The sequence below is a fragment of the Lemur catta genome, chromosome 11 (genome assembly GCF_020740605.2).
Source record: "Lemur catta isolate mLemCat1 chromosome 11, mLemCat1.pri, whole genome shotgun sequence".
Classification (NCBI taxonomy): Eukaryota; Metazoa; Chordata; class Mammalia; order Primates; family Lemuridae; genus Lemur; species Lemur catta.
In genome coordinates, this window is record NC_059138.1 from 47,591,378 (window position 1) to 47,616,812 (window position 25,435).

A 25,435-nucleotide genomic window follows, 5' to 3' on the forward strand; every position below is an offset into this window, starting at 1 on the left:
GTTGGGTAACTCATGAATTTAAAACTTTAACGTTAATGGATAATGGCCAGCAATCAATACTATTATAGAGAACACCTTTTAAAAAAATTTACAGTAACTGTATGGATGTTCAAATTCATTTCTACACCTCTAAACATTTCTTTATAAGTAGTGAAGTTATAGGATGACCGCAAGCTCAGTCGAAGCTAGAGCTTGAGGTGTCCAATTTCCCCATCATATTTTCCTCTCTAATTTTTTTTCTGCCCTCCCCTACATCCTGAAAAGGGAAAGTATTACCTCTTGATCAAAGACCAAGGATATGACAGAATCTAATAAATTTGTCCTCTTTTCTCCCAAAACTTTTGCATTTTGGGCCTACATATTCCCTAGAGACAGGAAGCAGTTAATTGTGTTTTGATTTTTTAGCATCAGCCTTTCCATCTGGTACTTGATTGCACATTGTATATAGGAGTATGTGAAAAGAAATGGTGACAATGTCAATAAGGACTAACTATTTTGTACTGTGTAAGTAAAGAAGCTCATAACGTAACTATAAAGTTGAAAGCAGAATTGCGGAAACAGTTAACTGTGAATAATTGGAAAATCGGCTCTATAAGTGCATCTCCAGTTTAAAAATTTGAAGGAAAATGCATGCACAATAAATTTACTTTCATTGACTAAGATCAGGTAGATTGCCAAATTTACTCAAAGGTATTTAAAATGACCTTTAAATTAAACAAGATTCAATAATCATTAATTATTAAAATGTATTATTTGATGATTAAATATTAAAATAATTTATAATTTCTATTATATAATAACATTATTTCCATTGTAAAAGGGGCCTATTAAATAAAAATCAAATGTTAGAAAAGGAAGGTATAGTGTGTTAAATAGTAGACTCCAAAAAGTTATAACTGTGGGCCCGGAATCCAACAATTGTCTTTATAAGAGACAGAAAGAAAAAAGACATAGGAGAAGGTCATGTGGAGACAGAGATTGGAGTTATCCAGGCATAGGACACCTGGAATCACCAGAAGCTAGAAAGAGATGAAGAAGAATTCTTCCCTAGAGCCTTCAGAGAGAGTACTGCATTTTTGAGATCTTGATTTTGGAATTCTGGCCTCCAGAATTGTGAGAGAATAAATTGCTCTTGTTTTTTTGTTTTTTTGTTTTTTTCAGTGATTTATTATAGCAGCCCTAGGAAACTATATAGAAGGTGACTGAATATTTTATGTAATTTATATACTTCAATTATTGCTCTCACAGTATTACATATAAGGAATTAAAGTTTCTATTTTTCCCACAGTATTAACTTATTAGGAAAATAATAATAAGAACATCCATTAACATTCACTGGCTGCTATTGATGTAGAAAGCACTGCTCCAACTGTTTTCATATATTAATTGGTAAACTTCCCATAACAACCTAAAGAAGTATGTACTAGGAGAGTAGAAGGGACTGTGGCACAGACCATATCACTTGCTGAGGGTCTCACACTAGGCAAGTGTTGGGGCTGAAATTTGTGACCCAGGCTGCCTGGCTCCAGAGCTTATGTTCTAAATTGCCACGGTAGGTGAATTGAGACACAACTAGGTAGTAGATTTTTGATACCCCACAAAGATGTTTTCACTTTCTTTTGGGTAAAAATGCTGTAACAATATGAATCTGCATCTCTGAAAATCAGATGGCCCACAGAAGAGGATAAATACATACACCGGCAATGAATGAATGAATGGTGTTGATTTTCTGTTTTTGTTCACTTCCTAACATCAAGACTATCCAATTATACTAAAAAAAAAGGAGCCATTTCTACCTTTCAAGTTTAGGTGGAATTAGAAATATATGATGAACCTTTTCAACTTAAACAGCATGGGAAATGAAAAATGCTTTCAGTTACTTGGTTGTGTTATTACTTTAGCAGATTGATTCAATAGGTATAAAAAAGATTTATCTGTGAATGCAAATAGAACTGGAAAAAGGTTTCAGCTGATTTTAGGTTGTTCTGTTTATTTTTTCCCTGAAAATCTGTAAAATTAAACCAATACTAAAAATTTTCTTCTGAAAACATCAATCTATATTCTCAAGGCTGGTTTAATATGTACTCTCAAAATTCACTTTTTTCTTTATTTAAAATAGTTAAATCATATTCTTGTTGTTAATGCATAATGTTTTGAGTTGGTTCTGTGGTATAGATAAAAGAAAGAGGTAATCAATCCATATAGAATGCAGGCAGAATGTTGGTGGATTATCAAGGTGAACACAAAATCTAATAATAATTGTCCTTATAAGAGACAGAAGTGGCATTTTGCATCATTTCAACCTTTTTAAAAAGTAGGAATTTTTAATAAAAACTGGAAAGAACATGAATACATTTATTTAAAACTAAAAAGATATGTCCACACTCACATTCAAAGCAGCACTATTCACAATAGCCAAGAGGTAGAAGCAACCTAAAGTCTATCATGGATGAATAGATTAACAAAATGTGGTATATACATACAGTGGAATATTATTTAGCCTTAAAGAAGGAGATCCTGTCATATGCTACAACATGGATGAACGTTAAAAACATTATGCCAAGTGAAATAAGCCAGCCACAAAAAGATAAATAGTTTATCCTTCCACCTACATAAGATATCTAACTTAGTCAAAGTAACAGAAACAGAAAGCAGATTGGTGGTAACTAGGGGTTGGGAAAGAGGGGAAACATTGAGTTATTGTTTAATGAGTATAAAGTATCATATTTGCAGGATGAAGTTCTAGAGATCTATTTCACAACAATGTAAATGTACTTACAACTAAACTATACATTTAAAAATGATTAAGGTGGTACATTTTATTTTATGTGATTTATGTGGTTTTTACCAAATTAGGAAAAAAAAACACGTATAAGAAAACATCTGAAACAGAAAAATTGCTCCCTAAAGCTGAGTATTTTTAGAATATATTTTAAAATTACAAACTAATAATGTGAAAATATATTTTAAAAAATGTGTCAAAGGGATTTCATTTTAGTGCTTTAAACAGTGGTTTCTTTAAAAAGGAGTTTATTTTCTAAAATAAACTCTAGCTACAAAGGTTTTTATCTTGGCTGAAAATACAGAAGTTCAAGAGGATGGCAGAAATTGTGAAAAGAAAACTATAAAAAAGAGAGAAAGGAACAAATGATAAAAAAAGAAAATGTAATTTGACTTGCTTTGATTGCATAATATTGATTAGCTTCAACATAGCATTTGTGGATTCATTTAGTTTTTACAATGAAATCAGAAAGGTTTTATTAGTACAGTTTTGAGACTACTTCTTATGAAAATTTTATTCAATGTTTCTTTCTCAGGTATTTTTAAATGTAGCTTATTGCAGGGGAAAGAAGTCACTCAGAAAATATCTTTAGGTGTTATACTATCCACTCATCCGTTTAAGTATGTACTGCTTCCCATGAACATTTAAGAAGCCAGAGATGTCCCTGAGGAAGTGAACATTCGTAGAGGTCAATTGAAAGTCACTAAATGTGAACATGGGTTAGGGTAGTTGATGTTTACTCACAGCTTGTCTATTTAATAACTATCTTTGTATTTCAAATTACTTTTTCATTATAGAAAAAAGGCTTAAGCAAAAAGAGGCAAAGAGAAAAAACTTTAAAGATGCTACACTGAGCTGCTATTAAAATATCAATGTTTGTATACACATAGGAGTTTTTTATTTATACACATTATGTATTACTTAATACATGTCCAGTATACATACAGGCACACACACACACTACTCCTATGAACCCAAGTTGTTTTGCAGTTCTCTTTTTGCATCATTTGTCATGAGTTGATTATTCTATTAGTGTTTTTGTCCTGCTCTTTCATTAACAGATTTGACCTTTGTTACGCTGTTACTTTTCCACTGTCTTTATAGTACACAGACACCAACCTCCTTACCTGTAACGAGAAAGAGTTGAAATTGTGCTCTCCAGATGCCTCTCCTGACATAGCCTATGATTCTAAATCCTATACACAATCCCTGGCCAAGATCAGATGATCAGATGATAAACCAGATGATCTTTGGTTCCTTAGACCTTGTTATTGTGACGAGGAGTATTTTCTGTGTTCTTGTGCCAAGCTTACTCATGGAGCTAGTGTGGTGTCCAAAATGTGTCTGTTCTCTAAAAAATTATGACATCCTTGAGGATAGAGTATGTGTTATACTTTCTTATCTTGATCACTGAATAGATGCTTAATAAATACCCTTGTTCATTTTCATTACGAAAATCACTTATGTCCTGTATGGTATTGTATTAAAAAGAAAAAAAAGTGACTGTCACTTGATTAAGTTTTTTTACCTTTTTGGTAAACTCTTTTTTTTTTTTTTTTTTTACCACTTTTACTCAGGGGACCAATTTAAACCTAGAGAGAGCCAGTATCACTCTTTTTGTTGTATCACTTCCTCCTGCACATCCTGATTTAGAAATATTCTTTCCTCATTAAAGATATAGTGCATCCCTGAATAAGCAAATGTTTCATTATGGGGGGCTTTGCTTACACATGGACAAACCAATAGCTTCTGGAGTCATTGAAAAAATAATTTTTCTCAATATCTGATAAGATGTCAACTATGTATTTAGCCTCAAAACATTTGTTTGACTATGAGCAGATAGGTGGTCATTGGGTCTAGAGTCCGATAGACATGTGTTTGAAATACAGCTTTGTCATTTACTATGTAGATGTAGAGAAGTAAATTAATCGTTTTGAGCTTCATTTTGTTCTTTATAGTAAAGTAGGGATGGTAGTAACTATCACATACTTTTGTTCAAAGAATTCCTTAGATGATGTTTGTAAACTACTTATTATTACTTGGCATAAAGAAAGTCTCAATAAATAATTTTGTTAGTACTTAAATTACAGTTTGGAAGGTCTGATAGAGTGCATTAATATTCAAACAACAGTTTGATTTGGTTTGTCAGATTAATTTGTGAGAACATGAATAGACAAGTCACATGAAAAGTATAGAACCTACATGTTGAGCATAAGATCATGTAACTACAGAATATTAGAGCAGTAGACCCCTGAAAGATTAAACATTTTTTCTACAACATCGTACACAACACACGGCACACATTATACACGTGAGGAAACAGAGGCCCTGGAAGTTGGAATAGAGTTCCTTTGATTACACAGCTAGAAAACTTGGCAGCTATTCCTAATTCTTTCTTTTCCTACCCAGTGTTGCTTCACCCACACGATTTTGTCTCCTCAGATAATGAGAAATCAATGTGAAGAAACTTGGAAGAAAGCAAGAAAAGAAGACGTAGATATAGGAGTGTATCTCTTATCTATTGACACAATAATGCTATATGACAACCAAAATGCTAAGTAATATACAACAATAAACATGTATATTTGCTGCACATCTATGGGTGGGTTACTTATGCTTGACTTAGTTGACAAGATTTTCTGATCTCACCGGGCACCCTCATGCAGCTAAGGTCTGCTTGGATCAGATAGGCAGCTCTGTTTCTGGTGATAGATTACTGTTGGCTAAGGCATTAAGCTTTTCTCCTCATAGTCTCATTCTCTAGCAGGGTAGATTGGGCTTGGTTTCATGGAATTTGTAGGAAGATAAGAGAGAGCAGAGACATATACAACTCTTGAGGCTTACTCTTATACCTGCCATAGTGGCACTTCTGCCACATCCTACTGATTAAAGGAAGCCATGAGACTAACCCAGAAGCAAGTAGCAGAGAAATGGGCTCCATGTCATAATGGGAAAAGTCTATTGCTATAGTGTAAATACCAAGAGGGATGAAGAGTTGAGGCAAATTTTGTAAGCAATCAATTATAGATGTTTATTCAATTAAGTAATAAAATTAGCATTTATATCTTCTGACCTAGGATATTTCCCTATTTGATATATTCGTTCCTAGTTGCTATCCTTTGATTTTATAAGAAAATCAACATTCAATAAGAAATAAATGTCAAAATAGAATCTCTTAAATGTTAATTAATTCAGTTGAATTGGAAAAATATAAATATCACTCTGTTGTCTTCTGAAAACTAGGTAAGAATTAAGCATCAATGCTGCTAACTATATCAATCATCTGAACACAACAATTTAGGCACCCATAAAGAAGGCTTATTATATAACTCTATTACAATACAACATATAAGAAGATCTTAAAAAATATTGCTCTGATATACACATACTTTATAAATCTTTATATCATTTTTATCATATATATGAATGAGTAAAAAATTACTGAAAATACTTAGTTTATTTCATTCTTTCTAATGACAAAATCAAGCAGATTGTAGGTGAAAATATTTATAGAGTAGAAGTTATCTATCATCTATATAAGGTAAAATTTCTGACCTCCTTCTGAATGTTTGTCTATTTATTCACAAAAAGACAATCTGAGGGGCTGTTTATAAAACAATTTTATAACTACTTGAAATGTTAGTAATTTTCTTCAAAGCTATTATTAAGTTAATAAAACACAGTAAGGGTATGAACTTCTGAAATTAATTTTCTATGATAAAAGGAAAACTTTTTTAAAAAGCTTAATTATAAAAATGAATTTATCTCAACATAATGGTATTAAAATAAACTTATTCCAAATTCAACACTTAGTAATTTTTGCTAAAATAAATTATCTCTATAACAAATATAAAAAGGGACAAGTGTTTAATTTTTCTATTTTATTGTAAATAAAGATAAAATTTTAAGTTAGATTATTCTTTTGTAAATTTTAAGACAATTCTATCTAATTGAAAAAGTGCTAATCTCATCCTACTGATGTGAAAAACACCTTAAACTAAGCCAAATCATAAGAAATACCAGCAATTAGACCAGGAGAGAATGAAATAAAGATCAGTGAGTTTTAATAAAAAGTAATGTCAACTGAGATTTTGAGGACTTGATTTCTTTTTACATCAACTGACATTATAGGAGATACTATTAAAATTGGTACCAAATATTATTGAAAATGTTGAGATTAGAAGAACTATATTTTCTTTGTTGCAATTGTGAAGGGTATTGAGTCTTTGATTTAGTTCTCAGTTTGACTGTTGTTGATGTATAAGAATGCTACTGATTTTTGTACATTGATTTTGTAACCTGAGCCTTTGCTGAATTTTTTTTATCAATTCCAGTAGTCTCATGGTAGCATCTTTGGGGTTTTCTAGATATAAGATCATATCGTCTGCAAAGAGTGATAGTTTGACCTCTTCTGCCACCATTTGGATGCCCTTGATTTCCTTCTCTTGTCCAATTGTTTTGGCTGGGACTTCTAGTACTATGTTGAACTGAAGTGGGTATAGAGGGCAGCATTGTCTGGTTCCAGTTCTAAGTGGGAATGCTTTCCATTTTTCCCCATTCAGCATGATGTTGGCTATGGGTTTGTCATATATGGCTTTTATCATTTTTAGGTAAGTCCCATCTATGCCTATTTTGTTAAGGGTTCTTATCATAAAAGGGTGCTGAATTTTGTGAAATGCTTTTTCTGCATCTATTGAGGGGATCATACGGTCTTTATTTTTACTTCTATTTATGTGTTGAATTACATTTATAGATTTACATATGTTGAACCACCACTGCATCTCTGAGATGAAGCCCACTTGGTTGTGATGGATTATTTTTTTGATAAGAACCGAATTTGGTTTGTTAGGATTTTGTTGAGAATTTTTGCTTCTATATTCATAAGAGATATTGATCTGTAGTTTTCTTTTTTTGTTGCATCCTCTCCTGGTTGCAGGGTGACGTTGGCTTTATAACACATGTTGGAGAGGATTCCTTCCTTCTTGATGTTGTGGAATACTTTCTGTAGGATAGGCACCAATTCTTCTCTGTAGGTCTGGTAAAATTTGGGTGTGAAACCATCTGGTCCAGGGCTTTTCTTTAACTAAGGAGGTGAAAGATCTCTACAGGGAGAACTATGAAACACTGAGGAAGAAAATAGCAGAGGATGTAAACAGGTGGAAATCTACACCATGCTCATGGGTTGGCAGAATCAACATTGTTAAAATGTGTATATTACCCAAAGTGATCTACAAATTCAATGCAATTCCTATTAAAATACCAACATCATTTTTTGCAGATCTAGAAAAAATAATTCTATGCTTTGTATAGAACCAGAGAAGACCCTATATAGTAAAAGCAATCTTAAGCAAAAAGAACAAATTGGAAGTCATCAATTTACCAGACTTCAAGCTGTAATACAAGGATATAGTAAGTAAAACAGCATAGTACTGGCATAAGAACAGAGATATAGGCCAATGGAACAGAGCTGAGAACCCAGGCATAAAACCATCCTCATATAGCCATCTAATCTTTGACATAGCAGACAAAAATATACACTGGAGAAAAAAGAATCCTTATTCAATAGTTGGTTGCTGGGAAATTGGATAGCCACATGTAGAAGACTGAAACAGGATCCACACCTATCACTTCTCACAAAAATCAACTAACGACAGATAAGAGAGTTAAATCTAATGCATGAAACTATAAGAATTATAGAAGAAAATTTTGGACAAACTCTTATAGACATTGGCTTAGGGAAAGAATTTATGAAGAAGACCACAAAGGTAATCACAGCAACAACAAAAGTAAATAAATGAGACCTGATCAAATTAAAAAGCTTCTGCACAGCCAAGGAAGCTATCATGAGAGCAAACAGACAACCTACAGAATGGGAGAAAATATTCGCATGCTACACATCTGATAAAGGGAAGCTAACTAGAATCTACATAGAACTCAGGAAAATCAGCAAGAAAAAATCAAAGAACCCCCTCAAAAAGTGGGCAAAGAGCATGAACAAAATTTTTTCAAAAGAAGACACACTAATGGCCAACAAACATATGAAAAAATGCTCAACATCTCCAATCAGGGAAATGCAAATCAAAACCACAATGAGATAGCACTTAACTCCAGTGAGAATGGCTCTTATAAAAAAGTCCCCAAACAATAAATGTTAGTGCAGATGCAGAGAGATAAGAACACTGATACATTGCTGGTAGAACTGCAAACTAGTACAACCTCTGTGGAAAGTAATATGGAGATACCTCAAAGAGCTACAAGTAGAACTACCATTTGATCTAGCAATCCCATTACTGGGGATATACCCAAAGGAAAAAAAGACATTGTATAAAAAAGACATCTGCACTCGAATGTTTATAGCAGCATGATTCACAATTGCAAAGATGTGGAAACAACCCAAGTGTCCATCAATACATGAGTGGATTAATATAATGTGGTATGTATATACCATGGATTTCTACTCAGTCATGAAAAACAATGGTGATCTAGCACCTCTTGTATTATCCTGGATAGAGCTGGAGCCCATTCTACTAAGTGAAGTATCAAAAGAATGGAAAAACAAGCACCACATGTACTCACCATCAAATTGGTATTAATTGATCAACACATATGTGTACGTATAGCAGTAACATTCGTCAGCTGTTGGACAGATGGGAAGGGGGAGAAGGGGATGGTTATATTCACACCTAATTTGTGTGGTGTGCACCATCTGGGGGATGGACATGCTTGAAGCTCTGACTCAGGTGGGGCAAATGCAATATATGTAACCGAAACATTTGTACCCCTGTAATATACTGAAATTAAAAAAAAGAACTATAAATGGAAGACTGTAGTTACAAATGCTATTGTACATCAAACTTACTTTTTCCTTATCCATTTACAAAAAAATAGCACTTATAGTATATTTTCTGTTTCCCATATGTTACATCAACCATGATCAGCTTTCAAATTTTTCCTTTAGCATAGGATGTAGAATGATTCAAAGTACATTTTTTTCCTGACCATGTATATTGGCAATGTGATGTGGTAGGTGAAATTCTAACACTTGGCTGATATTTGATATTAAGCTTTGGCTAATGTGCTATTTCTGTGCTATTTCTAAAAGTGTTATACTGTAATATTTTACGTTTGTTTATTACCTGGTTAGAAAGAATAGGTAGCTAACTTAGAAAACGTAACTCTTGTTTTTTTTGAGTTTTATATTCATGTAAAATGGATGAGTGCGTTGCGCACCATCTGGGGAATGGTTATGTTTGAAGGTGCTGACTCAGGGAGGTGGGGGGTGGGGGGAGGGGATGGAGGTATGACTACATGGTGAGTGCCAGGCGCACTGTCTGGGGAATGGACACGCTTGAGGCTCTGACTCAGGGGGATGGGCAGGACATGGGAAATATATATAACCTGAGCTTTTGTACCCCATAATAAGCTGAAATAAAAAAAAAAAGATCTATCTTCTTTCCTTCCTTCCTTCCTTCCTTCCTTCCTTCCTTCCTTCCTTCCTTCCTTCCTCCCTCCCTCCCTCCTTTCCTTTCTTTCTTTTTCTGTTTTTTTTTTTTTAGACAAGATAAAAAAAAAAAAGGTCAATATCACATTACAATCTTCTTAAATGAAATCAGCTAAACTCCAACAGCAACAATAAAAAACTCAGGGGTATTCATGTAGAGTAGGGTGCAATAACCTTTGCTGTTTTTCCAATAATGCATTTGGCACTTACTGCTTATAATAAACTCTTCTCTTCCTGTGTTCTGAGGGAATCTGATCTTTCACTGAGGTAAGTACTACCCCAAGGGTCTAGAGAGGATGGAAAGAATTTAGAAAACTAAAAGTTGGATTCTGTGAACACCTCGTCAATTATTTGAGACAATAAAAGGGAAGTATGGCAACCTATAAAATACTTAATTTATTTCCAGACTACCTATGTATGTTTTCCTGCTTCCCTATGTAGAATATTTATGGAATAAATGATCTTAAAATAAACTTTATGAAAGATGGCTCTCCAGACTCTGGCTTGTCTATTTTCACATTAGAAGGAATGGGATTGGTCACTGATCTTAAGACCAAAAACTTGAAAAGCTACTAGATCATTAAGACTGGAGATCAAAGCACATGGCCAGTTAGGAAGAGGTTAGAGAGCACTGCTCTTTGAAAGTAGTCTCATAAATTCTCTTGAACTTAGATATATTTGTGGTATTTTAGTGTTACGGAAATATATTTGGCATTGAGTCTCATCTCAATCTCTGGTTGTTGATATTTTGGTTTTCTATGTTCAGTGAGAGATAAGAACAATAACTCTCCCCTTGTCTTCCAGAGTAAAATCAACCACCAAAATTATACAAATAATTGCTAATATGCTATTATGTGACATATATTAGTTTTTCCTAAACCATGATGATTTTATTGTTATTACAATTACAGTTTTACTGATTAAAAAGCTTAGTGCTGGAATAGTTAACCACTTAGTTACCCAGGGTGATCCATTTTGCAAGTGGCAAAATTAGAATTTAAAGTTGTGATGACTCCATATTTTAAGCTGCGGTTAACTGCTGTACTATAAACTGAGTCATTTGACTGTATGAGGAGATCCAATCTTACAATTATATTTGTAACTGTGCACATCCCAAAACACTGAAAATGAATATGGGTATGACAAGGGTCTCCTTTTCTATCACATGCTCTCTTTCCTTTATGCCTTTTTGAACTAACCTAAGAAATGAAATGTTCATTTTATGAAAATGTTCTAATTTATGGAGATTTGTACGTGCCATGTCATTATCAACACAAAGCTCACTGCTGAGCATGGCTTCAGGCATCCAGAACTTTAGCTCCATTTGGTAAATGGATCATAGTTATTTCCACATACTCATTAGACTTCGTTCAAGATGGATCCTGCCTACAGGCAAAATAGGTAACTTTCTACATATATGTGATTTTGGAGGTGCCTGGTGAGCTCTTTACCTTCCTTCTCTCCCCACTTCAGCACCCACCCACCTCAAACATTTACTCATGGCTAAAATCTGAATTGCCAGGATGTGTTAAGCATAGAAAGATCTCCAATGTGGGGAAGAGTTGATAGTTGAAGGAATCTTCAGGTTTGAGACTGTAGCTAATGCGCTCTCTACCCCTATCCCCAGAAGCTGGGAGAAGACCATCTTTTATTGAAGAACAGTCATAATAAAGGGGAAAATAAAACTGCTATGTTCATTTAAAATTCTAAATGATATCAAGACTTAAAAAATGGTATTCTTTCATCAGTATCATTATAGATTCTCAAAATATTAGCTATATGGGGCTTTAAAAATCTAATTCAGCCCTCTTATTTTTCAGATCAATATACTAATTTAGGAGTGAGATTCTACTTCTTACATAAGATTTGACTTGCATTCAAAAGAAAAGTGAGAAAATACATTTTTAATGCTGTTATTATAAATTATTTTTGTTTTGCCTTTGTTCCAAAAAATTATATCCATGTAATTTCTTTGGTAAATTACAAAATGGCCACACATTTCACCATCCCCTACACACTTACTGTTGCAATGTAACTGCATCTCTTCCAACTTGCAACTCTCCATCAAGAGGTAGAGTCTATTTTCCATATGTGGCTTGATTTGTGGCTTATCCATATGACTTTTTTGACCAGTGGAATACTAGCAAGTATGATGCTAACAGAGATTTGAAAACAGTTTATGCATCAGATCTTGTTCTCTTGCTCTTTGGAGCTCTGACACTATCATGTACAAATACCCAGAGCAACCCTGAAGAATGAGAAAGCTTCTTGAATGATGACTCTGTAGACTAATGCACATGCCAACTGCCAGACACGTGAATAAGACAATTCTAGACCATGAAGCTTTGGCTGAGCCTGTCTAGGCAGAAAAAAACTGTATAAACAACCTAAAAAATTGTGATAAATAAGAAATACTTGTTGCTTTAAGCCAGTAAGTTTTAGAATAGTGTGTTACACAGTAAAATAATTGATGCAGTCCCTAGTTCCACTTTCTTATTGCTGTTGTTGTAGATATAGATCTTTAAGAAAACATGACTAGCATTTTGTGGCATAAAAAATATCTAGAGATATAAAAATATGAATGAATGTTTGCATTATTCATTATTTCTAGGAGAAAATCTAATTGTTATGTTCAGAAATATAATGAAATATCACTTCTCAGTTCACACAATACAAAGCTAGTTCTCACTGTGTTGCCAGTATCACGTGAGGAAAATGAGAAGTACAGTTATGTTTATGTTGACACGTCTTCATTGCAAGGTTAAGCATTTGATTTGTTTATACTTTCCTCCATTTCCTTAGTTCAGCTGCACTGTCTGGGTTTTAACAGGCTTCAGTTTTCTCTCACTCGGTGAAACAGTGTCTGAGTTAAGGATTAACATTTGTACAGTGAAACGTAAATGCTCTGAATTGTATACAATATTTTAGCAAAAGCTTATTTAGTTTACCATTTTTACAAATTTTTGGTTTAGGAAGCAGCCTTCTGCTACTCTGTTAGGGGTTCAATTTGGTGGATGCTCAGAATGCAAGAAGTGGAATTTTTTTAATTCTAAGGTTAGTAGGGATAATAGGTAGCTGTTCTCTGTTGTGGACTAAAGAAAATAAATTTCAGATTTTACTTCATCTTTTCCTTTTCCCCCATACCCAATTACAACTGCCTCTCTTAACAAACAAATATAAAAATTTCATTTTAAGCTACATTGAAATAAGTTTATATTCTAATCACATTAAGTAAAAACAGTGCCTGAAAAGTTTTTAAAAACTACACACAAAGTTCTATGTGACCGTAGAACACCATTTTTCTATCTTGGGTATATAGTGTGTTTTTTAAATCACCTGGTTTCCCTATTTTTGTCCTTCTCCTGGTCTCCTGATATAAGCTCTCCCTGTCCCCAGGAATCCAATAATCTAAATATCCCAAAGCTAGGAGAAAATTTAGAGGTTTTCCAGAGACTATACTTAATATATATTTTATTCCTATTCAGTGTAAGAAATGCATTTATAGACATACACATAATATTAATGCAATATTTTTAAACTAATATTTTTAATAGTTAATGCATACTGATACTTTCAATTCTATTGTATTCCATTTCCATTCTCTTCTATTATGGTCTCTTTATATTTATTGTTGTTGTTTTTCTTGTGTGTGTGTGTGTGTGTGTGTGTGTGGTCACTACCTAGTAAATTGATTTTCCATTTTACTATTGGATTTTGACCGACAGGTGGAAAAATACTATTCTATACTAGAAGGAAGAAAATAATTCCCAACTTAAGATGCCTATTATCATTATAATTCTTTTTTTCTTCTCATTTTTCTCTGCTCTTTTCCTAGAAAAGTAGGTATCTTAATTCTAACCTTTCCTTTAAGCAGAAGAAATTTTTTATCTCCATGGACTTGAGGCCCATGGCAGAGCTATCCCATGAGTCTCCTATCCGTGGATCTGCTTTTCTTTGATCTCCTATTTCTCACTATTACTTCTGAATTGGTTTACAGTTTATTTCATACTTTTTAAAGTACAGTGTCCTATTTTGTCCCCCTCAAGCCACTCTATACACATAGATTCTGCTTCCAGCTACTTTACAGTTTTTCTTTGTTTGTTTGTTTGTTTTGAGCTTCATTTTTCTATCCCAGTTGGCCTGGTCCCAATACTTGCTCTGGATACTACTCCTTATGATCACAGCACTTGTCATTATCATTTGGGGACACCTCAAACACCAATACTTATGATTTAAAGTGACTGAGATCATTTTATAACTCCAATGACTGCCAAAGATGGAGAAATGAAAAATTATGATTATGAGAAATGGAATGAGTCCCTCTACTGGTCTAAGAAAATAATTAAGATTTTATTAACTAATTTCTGTCTCTTGTATGCATTTTTGTCACTTTTTCAGATAAACACTGGACAATGATATCAGGCAAATATTAATAACTTCAGATTTGAGAATATTTCCTATAGAGAGACAAGTCAGGTTATCCCTCATATATGTCCCGAAGCCCAGTCTCCTCCTCCTTTCCAGAACCATCCAGAACTCAGTGGAGGAAATCTCTTGCTTTTCTGCTCAAAATCAGGTACTTCCAAGGTTTTGAACTTTCCTAGCTTCTATCTTATGTTTCCCACTCCAAACTTTTCAATCTATCTTTCCCTCCACTTATATATCCATCTTGATGAGAAATGGAGTATGTTACTTTCAAACCAAAAGGTATCTATTCTTGCCAGGCACATATAATTAAAATAGGGGAGGTGCTTTCTACCATGACTAACAGGGGTTTCAGTTGTAAGGTGGAGACACATTGATACTGTGAAAAGAATCTCATTGTAGTACCTGCCTGATTATGTTCTTCTCTTGGGAATCAACCACTTCCGCTTACTTTCTCCTCTTCCTCACCAACCTCAATTCCCACTACCTCAGCTCTTACTGGTCTCTGCCAGATGTAGATAGGAAAACAAAGTGCAGGGTCATAAGTCTCTGCTACAGGACTTTTGCTGTTTCAAAGTTATCAAATTTATTATATTTCTAATTGGTGGATTTCAATAAGGAGAAAACCATTCAGTCTGGGTTGAAAACATAATTGAATGACAATAACAGTATTTCACCTCTGATAGTCATCACATGCCTTCCCCATCTTATCCTTTTGTTAAGCTATTGCTAGTTAGATTTTTTATCACTTTTTTTAGCAATATAAATCACACAGTAATCTGTCACCTTTCACTAACACCTGCATATCAATTGTTATTTGATCTTTTTACCTAGAAAATGAGCTGAAGTTTTTAAAATTAGAGGATAAAAGCAAAAGTATAATCTAGTCTTGAAAAGAATAGCAGCATGAATATGCTTAAATTTGTAAAATCTCAACCAATGGTGAGACAGAGCAAGGACCCTCAAACATGGAAATAAAGGAAAATCTTGAGTTCCTTCAGGGGAAGTTTGAGGTAGCCAGCTAGTCTTGAAAAATGAATGGTTAACCTGATGAGTAGAAAGGTAGTAATAACAATGTCTCTCCAAGCAAGCCAGAGTGACAAAATGTTTTGGTTCCCTGTGGAAACATCTTTTATGGCATCTTAACATATGTTCTTGAGTTGTTTTTCAGAAACCCCCACCTGATAGAAAATACAGAAAAGGGGGAACTGATGAACTGAACTCTGACCACCATTCTTTGTTTCTAGATTTCTCCCTGAGGGGCATGGAGAGAGTCACACTCATCTTAACATCCCTTTTTACTAATCCAAGAATCTCTGAATCCACCTGTGACCCGTAAGCCCCTGCTTCAGGATATTCTGCCTTTTTGGGCCAGGCCAAAGTGTAACCTCCATGTCCTGATTTACAATTTTGCCTTCAACTACCACTTTCCTGAAATGTACCCCTGCCTTTAAAAATCCTTGCTTGTAAGCCATCAGAGAGTTTGGGTCGTAAGTGTCGGGTGCCTGTTCTCCTTGCATGATGCCATACGATAAAAATGCCTCTTTCTCCCACTGCAACTCCCAGCTTCGGTGTTTGGTTTTGCTGCATGGGAAGAGCAGACCCCAGTTTGGTTGGGTAACAATGGAACCTAGAAAATGATAAAATCAGGCTTAAGACAAATGTTTCTAGACAATGTTTTCTTGACAGGATCAACAACATAATTTGTACAGCCCAGTGTGAAATAAAAAAGCAGGGCTCATGTTCAAAAATTATGAATTAGGAATTCCAATACAGTAATGACATAGGATTAAACTAATCTTAGGGTCCATCTAGGTATAGGGTCCTATGCAACTACAACATGAGAGAGGCCCTGTTTCTAGAACTTATCACATAAATTTGTCCTGAAAGCCTTTAGTCTCTTCCTCACCTTTCTCCATTGCATTAACTAACATAACATCTCTTTTTTTGTTTCATAGATAGAACTTCCTGAAATAGTAGTCTGATTGACTTCTAATAAATCATGCTGGGAAACTGCTTATATATGCAAAAATAATAAAATCAGATTTCTACTTCACACTATTTAAACAAATAATTAGTTTGAGGTGGATCTAAGACTGAAATATAAAAGGTACAACTTTAAAAAAACATTTGGAAACAATAGAAATTGTGACTTCAGATCAGGGAAATATTCTTTAAAGAAGGTGTATTAAAAAAAGTAAGGATTGATATATTTAACTCTATTAAGTTTTTTAAAAACTAAGTTAAAAGATATTTTAAAAAATCAAGCTACAGCCAGAAGAAGTTATCTGTCTTGCATATGACTGGAAATGCATTATCAGAATACATAAAGAATCCTTCGAAATAGGCAATGATAAAAAAAAAAAAACGCAGAAAAAATAAATATACTTAAATGGCCAATACATCTATGCTCATTATCAGAACACATCCAGGTACTACTTCATACCTCATACTCAATAGCCTCAACTTTCCACAAAAACATCTGTGCCAACAGCCTTGGACGCAGACAGAACTTATGATTCACTAGGGTTGGAGTGGAGCCTTGGAAAGTTAATTTTGAAAAAGCTCCCTGAGGGCTTCTGATGTGTACCATGGTTGAGAAATGTTCTACTGAATTGTTACAGATCCTTGTCCAAAGCAATCAATCATCATATCCTAAAATTGTAACTTCCACAGAGATTTAATCTTTCACTTCCTTCCCATTGCCGTGGTTCAGACAGGTTTAGAAAGGGACCTTGGTACGTGCAAATAAGTTGGTTTTAAATGCCAGGCAGCAATGTGCTCCACCTGTGCAGGAGGTGCAAAGACCAGTAGCCAGAGACTCCACAAGCATGTGGGAAATGAAGAGCATGGTGTTCACGATTCTCCATTCATGTCTCCTGTGTTAGAAGGCAATCATGTGTTCCACACATTTTCGTTAGAGAACCTGCATCTCCAAATCTCCCTAAGAATCCTATTTCTCTTCTTCCCTCTCGGTCTCTAATTGATGGAAGGAAGGAAACATTGTTTACTTCTGGGGAAAAGGCAGAGAAGAAGACCTCAGGGAAGACTCTAGCTAGGACATGGATCTTTTGTTGAACTTGAAAAGATGGTTAGTTGCTCTTTAATAAAGCAGGTTCTGATTGTATTGCTCTGATAATAATTCACTCTGTATCCCTTGGGTCAGAAACAACAAAAACATCATAATAGTGTCTCACAAGGATATACTTTAGCTAATCTCTCTAATATATAAAAAGGCTCTAAATATTAAGAAAAAAAGATAAAAATATATAGAAAAATGGACAAAAGACATGGATAGAATTTACACACAAAAAATAAATGTCCCTAAAACATGAAAATGTTCACTATATTACTCTTAATAAAATTACAAATTAAAACTTCACTGATAGCTACTATTACTGGACTGGAAAACTGGAAAACTTAAAAAGCTTGACAGCATGTCCTGTAGCTGAGGCTTTTGGAAAGCAGAGACTCTCATTTGTTGCAAAATGGCCAATTCCTATCAAGGGAAATTTGGCAATATCTAAAAAAAACCCACATATGCATTTATCCTTTGACCTAGAATCCCACTTTCAGGAATTCACACTGAAGATACGCCTTCTAAAATACAAAACAACATATTGTAGTGAATTCATGTAATTTTATGTTGACTTGGCATCCATTTTGAATACAATTAAACTTCTCATCTCAGAAGTAGGGTTCAGTCACTCTTGAGAGTTTCCAGTTCTACACTACATCCAAATGGTTCAAGCCAGTGGCCAAAGAACTTAGAGGCATCTCTCCCCCTTCCTTTAAAAGGAAACTTCAGGCATTGTTCCCAAACTTAAAGTGATCTACACCCTATCTCCTGTATGTATTGCTGTTGCCACGTGCTGTTTTTTCTGTCTGAAACTTCATTTCTGCCTTATGTGACCCAGGGATAGAGGACTGTCCTCCCTACTCATTATGCCTCTTTGCCCAGGATCTATAGGCAAAAATCTTTGAGCTTGTTTCCTATTGTGGTGTTGTGTTAAATTTGCACCTTCTATTTGAAGAACTAAAGGCTGCTCAGACCAGTTTATCCCCCTGAAATGCATGAAAGAGCACAAGGTCTGGGTCCTAGCACCAGAGCAATGGCTAGGCAGGCATAAACAGGGCATGTGTCAGACAAGAGCCACTGGGTTCTCTACCAGTGTAAACAAGTTTCTCTTGTGAGGAATATGCCCCCACTCCCACTATGGGCCAGACAGCTAGGCATTAGGTCACCCACCAGGCAAATAAATGAAGCACCCCATGAAAGGCACACTGTAAACACCCACATCCAGGTCCCAGTCATTTTCCGTTAGGAGAGTGTTGCCAACTGTTCTGGAACTGGAGCCCATTTAGCTGGGGGCTCTCAAAGCACACCTGGAAAATGTTATTTGTTATGATGTTATTTTATAATAGCAAAATTTGAAAACTTAAATGTCCATCTATAAGAAACTGGTTGAAAAAAACATGATATAAATATAAATATAAAAAGTACTAAGTAGTCGTTGGAAAGAATAGAAAAATCTGTATGAATTGATACAGGAGTGATTTCTAGAACATAATTTTGTGGAAAACAAGTAAGGTCAAAATAGTGCATTTAATAACAATATGCTATCATTTGTGCAAAAAGGAGATTTATATTTTTTCCCAAAAGAATCAGGGGAAGGATAAACTAAAAACTAATAAAAATGGTTATTTGTAGTGGATGGGAGGGAAAGAGTGGAGCTGGATATGGTGGGAGCAAGATATCCTTGAGAAAAATTTTTAATATACTTAAAAATTTAAATAAAAGTAAAAAACCTAAAGCTATTTATTAAGTGAGTGTATTAGTAGTAATAATATTGGCATATTTATGATGTTATTTTATGTATATTAGAGAATAAAGCAAATAAATATGTTTATATTAATAAAAGATTCTTTAATATTCCCTCAGCCACATATAAATAAGTGCTCACCACCACGTAGCTAGAGGCTACCAAATTGGACAGTGTAGCTTGCAGAAAATTTGTATTATTACAGAAAGTTCTATGGGACAATACTGGTGGAGAAAGTATTAGAGTAAGAAAAGAGCCAAGAAGTAAAACTTGAAGAAATCCAATAGCTGTAGGTTAGAAAAATGGGTAAGGAATATCAAATAGAATACACAGCTAGTAGAGGAGTCCAGGAAAGTACAGTAACAAGGGAACCTAGAAGTAATAGAACCAAAAGTTTCACTGAGTTGTCAGCTTCCTTGAATGCTGTTTACTTGTTACTTTAAAGAAATAACTTAGGGTAGATCACAGAAGTAACTTTTCCAATTAAAATTCATAGATTTGAGAGGCCTGCAAAATATTTATGCTTCTGATTTTATATTCTATTAACGTACTAGTTTTGGTTTCCCATAGGCCCTTAATATTTCCAGTTGTTACAGCAGATTAGTCATGATAACTTTAAAATATATAGTAAAGGACGCTAAATCAGACATTATAAAATTGTGTAGGCTACATATAAAAATAATCATTGCTGTAGCAAATCTTTCAAACACTAAAGTCAAGGCAATTCAAAGATGTGTGATGGAAAGGAGAGGGAGAGTTAAGAAGCAACAATTAAGGAAATGTCTTAAACACCAACTCTATTTTGGTTTCCTCAAACCTTTCCACTCTTCCCACTTGTGTTAGTCACCATCCCACAGTTTCCTTTCATGTCACTGAAAGTGAGTTAACTCAGAAAATAAAGAGTCATCTGTCTTCATGCTTCACTACTCTAAAAACAACTTACATTGCCCACTACTGTGGCATAGAAGTCTAGTCAGACTCATTTTTTTCCCCAAGTACCTTCCACTGTCTGCTCAGAATAAACACTATTGGAAAAATTTACTATAGTAATCTTATGTGAGTTGTTTCTCCCCTCTCTGGACTCAAAACTTTCCTCCAGTATGTGAGAAGGGCAAACCCAATCATTATGCTCCGCAGGATTTCATTGAGTCCTCTGACAGTTCAGATAAACTACTAAATGAATGTTTATGATAACCATGCAGGCAAACGGCACATTATAGGGAGGAAACTACTTGAAACAGTTATTCTACCTGTAAACAAAGTTTGCCTGGGAAGATTTTATTTTATTACTAGAAAAATGCCATGGCTTAAATCAAAAATTAAAGGATATGTCATCATATTTTTGTTTGGCTGACTCTGCATCTTGTGTAACCAGGAATGTCTATTCTCATGGATTTTGAATTTAGACCAAGTAAAAACTTGACAACAGACTATATATCTGCTTTCCTAAACATCATAAACTTTGAAAATCCCACACCATCAGCCACAGTGGTTACAGAACATGAGGGAGGCTGATATAGACAGATAGATAGATAGATTGAAAAACAGATAGGTAGATAGATAGATATAATTTTAATGGCAGTTCCAAAGGCTCCTATGAATGCTATGCCTCTCTTTAACAGATATTATGGTTCATTGTTATCATTATTAAACCAAAGGATAGCTAGAATTTGCCTATATTATCAACAGTGGTTTTAACACAAACTATAACGCTCAATATCAAAATCTACTGTATATGATACCCTTAACTACTTTGAGATTGATTCTTTTCCTTATTAAGATTATAGTCAATAGAAAAACTGTAATGGATATGTTAAAATATGATTAATTAAAACTCTTAGTTTATAATACTCTGAGAAATAGCACAGCTAAGTAGAAAACTATAACCATAGAATCACAAGCAATCAGAATAAAAATGGAACTTATATAATGTTATAATGGCCTTTGGACATCCTCATATGATTCTGGATATGACCTAAATTGTTTGTAATAAGATTATACCAGTATCATGCACACATGAGATAATAAATATGGAAGTATGTTTCTAGAGGACTTCCTGATAGTGAATATTTTAAAACTTATCTGGGACTCCTTTGGGTGGAGCTGATTAAAATTATGACTAAAAGGAGGAGGAAGAGGGGGAGAAAGGGAGGGACAGGGAGAGAGAAGGGAATTAGCCCCCCACCACCACCACCACAATTATGGTAGCAATGTTTTAATGGGGTATTATTATCATTATTAATAATTATCCTATACTGCCATTAGCACTCTAAGTGCAGCGTATGTAAAAATAAAGTGCCCAGCTTCCTAAGGAAAGATTAGAGAAAGTCAAGTCACAAATCCAATACTTCCCCATTATATCAGCTGCACAAATTATTTCCTGTTGGATTCATACTCATCTTTTAAACATACTACCAGATATATAATGTTCAGGTAGAAAACAAATCTAAGGCTAATTTATTATGTTAACTATAAGCATTGTAGCAGATTACCAAGACATACAAACACTTAAACTACAAAAAAATTAGATCCTACTAAATTTTGAAATTATTATTTCATTTTTTCCTTTTGTTAAACTTCTCTAATTCTCTGGAAAATACACAAAACAATGCATTTTTTCATGTAACAGGAAGTATTTAAATTAAATTAAGTTTTCCTACATATCAATATCTGAGAGAAAGAATCAAAGCAACTTATGTCACCAAAAGAAACAGGAAGGAAATATTCTTTTGAACACCTACTCACAGCTGTTACCAAAAATCATAGTAGGCTTATGATCACATAAAATGGAAAAAACAACCATCAAAATCTTCATTGTCTTGATTATTATTTCCTCTCCCCTGGGAAGGTAAGTGACACTAGCTTGTCAGTAATTGTTTTTTCTTTATGGTGCAGGTGCACTAAAAATTGTTTTTTGTCACCTGCACTGATGGTGTGTTACATTTCTGTCATTCTAAAAAGAAACTTCAAATATATATTTGCATACATTAATTTCAGAATCTGAATCATATAATAAAAATAAAATGCAACAAATTCAAAGTCATAAAGAATAAAATAAACTTTTATGTTAAGATTACCTTTCTATTAGGCTTATCTTTCAAATTCATGGCATTGAATAAATACATTTATCTGGTGAAATCTCAGTACCTGCCTTCAAACTGTATATCTGCAGACAAGTAAGACTATGTCTATAGATATCTTCCCATAGTAGTTTGAGCAGTTATGCTGGCCTGTATCAAAATAGGAAAAAAATTATAAAGTAGAAATTTCCTAAATGGAATCAAGTTTAAGTAATTCAAATAACAATCTTGTTTGGCTTTGTAATTTTCTATAGGAAGTCATCTCCTGATGATGTCAGAATTATTTTTTTCCCTTTGCTATCAAATAACCCTTACATGTGTACTGTATCAGTCATTTCATTTTGTTTAGTGTTTACTTTTTTCTATTTCAGATAGAGCATAGAATTTTTGTTAGTACCCAGTCACGTATTACACATAGAACATTGTTAATCAATAACAGTTACATAATAAATGAAGCAAACTCAATCTTTAAATTCTATTAGGTTTTGTATATAGCAATTCTATAGAAGAGTGCAGGGGAGTAATTAAGACACAGAGCTGATAAAGTTTACCAACACAGATATGTATTCCCTTAAATTAAGTTTGTTTAATGTTAACTTATCAAATGATTTTATTAAAAACTTAAAAATTAAATGCCAATATTGTATATTATGGTCCCTAAAATAGTAACGCAGCAACTTGCACATATTACAAAAACAATAAATATTCATTGTTTCGAGTTGACTTGCTATGTGTAAAAAAGCCTCAGTTAATTCCATTTAATTTAAAAAGTTCTGTTTTGGAAAGTGTCTTCCCCCCTGCCACCCACCAGGCAAAAGGGCATTGATTACAACTTAATGCTGCTACATCTTGTCATGAGAAGGCTGTTTTTTGGCAACGGACTCAATCATATTTCTAGTTTATTCTTTTTCTGAAAGCTATACCATAAAACTTTTAACTACTCCACTCCCACAACAGGATGCCCTGCTCTGATTGGCCCAGAGAATTTGAAGGTGGGCCTGTACAGACTGTGACCTTAACTGATTGCCTTCTCTAGAACCGTGGTAACGAAATTGGAGGCCATCTTTTGTGAAGCAAAAACCCTCAAGGTAATTGCCATGTGCTGTAACCTTTCCTCCCATTGGAAAACAGAAATAAACAGTGCGTTTTCCTCATGAACCTACTGTATTTACCAATATTGTTTATGAGGTATACTTTGCCAGTCGACGTTACTTTAGTCAACTTATTATTATATGGTCAACACCTGCCCCATAAATATAGAATAGAAAAGTTATATTATATTTATGTTTGGTGAAATGAAGTGTTACCCAAACTCTGATGTGGTGAAGACCTTTTGTGCTCTCTATATTTATGGGCGCTACATGCCACTTAACATATACCAAATTTGGTAAGCAAACAAGCTTGACTCAAAGTTCAACTTTACATGATCTCTCTGACCGGAGATTGGGTCATTCAGTTTCTAATGTATAGTTTCAACTAGGTTGGAATTCTTAATATGTTTTAAATTTTTAAAATCATTTTTCAGTTAAGTTTCTTATTGAATAGCTGAATGTTGAATAAAAAGAAGACTTGGGAACTAGATTGATGGCATTTTGTCTGGTAAGCATAGGAAAATATCAGAAGTTTACTTAGATTCGGTATTACTTATGATGATATAATTAGAATGTACAGAGTCTTAACGTTTCCTAAAGCAACAGGATGTAATGGTGTGAGAGACCAGAAACTAGAGAGCTATGAATTTGTATATCTGCTACTTTCTATAGCTGTGTGTTCTTAGAAAACTCACTTTAGCCCTCCAAATCCTAATTTCCCTATTTAAAAATATGGACTCTACCCTGTAAGGCTGTTTTAAGTGTTTAGAGATAATTTATATAAAAGACAAAATACAATCTCTGGAATAGAAAATCAAAAAATATATATTGTGATTGCTGTTGGTACTATTACTTTTGTACTTTTAATAAAATATTTTATAATCTAATTATTCTGATGCAGTATTTTCCATTTGTCTTATTGTGAAGACAGAAATAAAGCTATCATTGCAATCATCAACAAAGATGTTGAATGTCTACTATGTCTACTTGTAGTTGGATAACAGGGCTTCAAGAAATGTAAGACAAACACAATATCCCAATCTCTCTCCTCAAGTCAGTTGGCATTGCAAAGGAAAAGGAATTTGTTCAGAACTGCCTAGAAGAATATATACCACTAGAACTCAGGAATAAAATACATTGAATTAATTAACAACCGTTTTCTCATTTTTCTGATGAAAAACTGAGACCAATGGAAGTGAACTAAAAAAAACTGTCCATTAAAAATATATATATACACACATACATAAATGTACACACATAAATTAATAATATATATCCCAGCTAAATGGAATCTTGATATTATTAATTTCGTGCCGTATTGTCATGTTCCAAAGCAGAGGATAAACCAACCTATGATCATAAGCAGAGCATAGTCATAATTCTCTGCTCTTCTCAGATTGTAGACAACAATGTTAGCAGGCCAAAATATAGTGAATGCCTATCCTGCCAAGGAAACTGAGGACTGTGGATTGAAAGATAACACAAGATAACACCCTTTGAGGAACTCATTCTACAATGAGAAATATGGGCAGATTACTAGTTTCTCTAGGTAAATTCGATGTTCATTTTTCTTCTGTATCTTTCATTTAGGAGTAGAACTTCCCATGACAGAGTACACTGTAAAGAATATCTTTTCATATATTAATACAACTAGGCACACGTGGAGGTGTGTCTGTAGCATATACTTCTGGAAATCGAATAATAGTGTGAGGAAATAAAAATTTTCAATTTTT